Genomic DNA, 2,500 nt, shown 5'->3' on the forward strand with positions numbered 1-2,500 from the left:
TTCGCTCGCTGTCCGCCGCTCGCCGCTCGCTCGCGCAGCCAAAAATGGCCAGTTTTGGCCCGTTTTTGGGCCGTTTTGGCCAGTTTTTGGCCTGTTCTTGCGTCGCGCGGTGACTGTCGTGAGCGGAGCAAAATGTCAGCCATCTCAGCACCCTGGAACCCCCCGGGTGGCACAGGGCTGGATGGGGCTTTCGTATAGCAGGGACGGTGCTGCCTCTCGCTTCGCTCGCTGTTCGCCGCTCGCCGCTCGCTCGCGCAGCCAAAAATGGCCAGTTTTGGCCCGTTTTGGCCAGTTTTTGGCCTGTTTTTGCGTTGCGCGGTGACCATCTTGAGCGGAGCAAAATGTCAGCCATCTCAGCACCCTGGAACCCCCCGGGTGGCACAGGGCTGGATGGGGCTTTCGTATAGCAGGGACGGTGATGCCTCTCGCTTCGCTCGCTGTCCGCCGCTCGCTGCTCGCTCGCGCAGCCAAAAATGGCCAGTTTTGGCCCGTTTTTGGGCCGTTTTGGCCTGTTTTTGGGCTGTTCTTGCGTCGCGCGGTGACCGTCGTGAGCGGAGCAAAATGTCAGCCATCACAGCACCCTGGAACCCCCCGGGTGGCACAGGGCTGGATGGGGCTTTCGTATAGCAGGGACGGTGCTGCCTCTCGCTTCGCTCGCTGTCCGCCGCTCGCCGCTCGCTCGCGCAGCCAAAAATGGCCAGTTTTGTCCCGTTTTTGGGCCGTTTTGGCCTGTTTTTGGGCTGTTCTTGCGTCGCGCGGTGACCGTCGTGAGCGGAGCAAAATGTCAGCCATCTCAGCACCCTGGAACCCCCCGGGTGGCACAGGGCTGGATGGGGCTTTCGTATAGCAGGGACGGTGCTGCCTCTCGCTTCGCTCGCTGTCCGCCGCTCGCCGCTCGCTCGCGCAGCCAAAAATGGCCAGTTTTGGCCCGTTTTTGGGCCGTTTTGGCCAGTTTTTGGCCTGTTCTTGCGTCGCGCGGTGACCGTCGTGAGCGGAGCAAAATGTCAGCCATCTCAGCACCCTGGAACCCCCCGGGTGGCACAGGGCTGGATGGGGCTTTCGTATAGCAGGGACGGTGCTGCCTCTCGCTTCGCTCGCTGTTCGCCGCTCGCCGCTCGCTCGCGCAGCCAAAAATGGCCAGTTTTGGCCCGTTTTGGCCAGTTTTTGGCCTGTTTTTGCGTTGCGCGGTGACCATCTTGAGCGGAGCAAAATGTCAGCCATCTCAGCACCCTGGAACCCCCCGGGTGGCACAGGGCTGGATGGGGCTTTCGTATAGCAGGGACGGTGATGCCTCTCGCTTCGCTCGCTGTCCGCCGCTCGCTGCTCGCTCGCGCAGCCAAAAATGGCCAGTTTTGGCCCGTTTTTGGGCCGTTTTGGCCTGTTTTTGGGCTGTTCTTGCGTCGCGCGGTGACCGTCGTGAGCGGAGCAAAATGTCAGCCATCTCAGCACCCTGGAACCCCCCGGGTGGCACAGGGCTGGATGGGGCTTTCGTATAGCAGGGACGGTGCTGCCTCTCGCTTAGCTCGCTGTCCGCCGCTCGCCGCTCGCTCGCGCAGCCAAAAATGGCCAGTTTTGTCCCGTTTTTGGGCCGTTTTGGCCTGTTTTTGGGCTGTTCTTGCGTCGCGCGGTGACCGTCGTGAGCGGAGCAAAATGTCAGCCATCTCAGCACCCTGGAACCCCCCGGGTGGCACAGGGCTGGATGGGGCTTTCGTATAGCAGGGATGGTGCTGCCTCTCGCTTCGCTCGTTGTCCGCCGCTCGCCGCTCGCTCGCGCAGCCAAAAATGGCCAGTTTTGGCCCGTTTTTGGGCCGTTTTGGCCAGTTTTTGGCCTGTTCTTGCGTCGCGCGGTGACCGTCGTGAGCGGAGCAAAATGTCAGCCATCTCAGCACCCTGGAACCCCCTGGGTGGCACAGGGCTGGATGGGGCTTTCGTATAGCAGGGACGGTGCTGCCTCTCGCTTCGCTCGCTGTCCGCCGCTCGCCGCTCGCTCGCGCAGCCAAAAATGGCCAGTTTTGGCCCGTTTTGGCCAGTTTTTGGCCTGTTTTTGCGTTGCGCGGTGACCATCTTGAGCGGAGCAAAATGTCAGCCATCTCAGCACCCTGGAACCCCCCGGGTGGCACAGGGCTGGATGGGGCTTTCGTATAGCAGGGACGGTGATGCCTCTCGCTTCGCTCGCTGTCCGCCGCTCGCTGCTCGCTCGCGCAGCCAAAAATGGCCAGTTTTGGCCCGTTTTTGGGCAGTTTTGGCCAGTTTTTGGCCTGTTCTTGCGTTGCACGGTGACCGTCGTGAGCGGAGCAAAATGACAGCCATCTCAGCACCCTGGAACCCCCCGGGTGGCACAGGGCTGGATGGGGCTTTCGTATAGCAGGGACGGTGCTGCCTCTCGCTTCGCTCGCTGTCCGCCGCTCGCCGCTCGCTCGCGCAGCCAAAAATGGCCAGTTTTGGCCCGTTTTTGGGCCGGTTTGGCCAGTTTTTGGCCTGTTCTTGCGTCGCGCGGTGA

The sequence above is a fragment of the Musa acuminata genome, unplaced genomic scaffold (genome assembly GCF_036884655.1).
Source record: "Musa acuminata AAA Group cultivar baxijiao unplaced genomic scaffold, Cavendish_Baxijiao_AAA HiC_scaffold_1136, whole genome shotgun sequence".
NCBI lineage: Eukaryota > Viridiplantae > Streptophyta > Magnoliopsida > Zingiberales > Musaceae > Musa > Musa acuminata.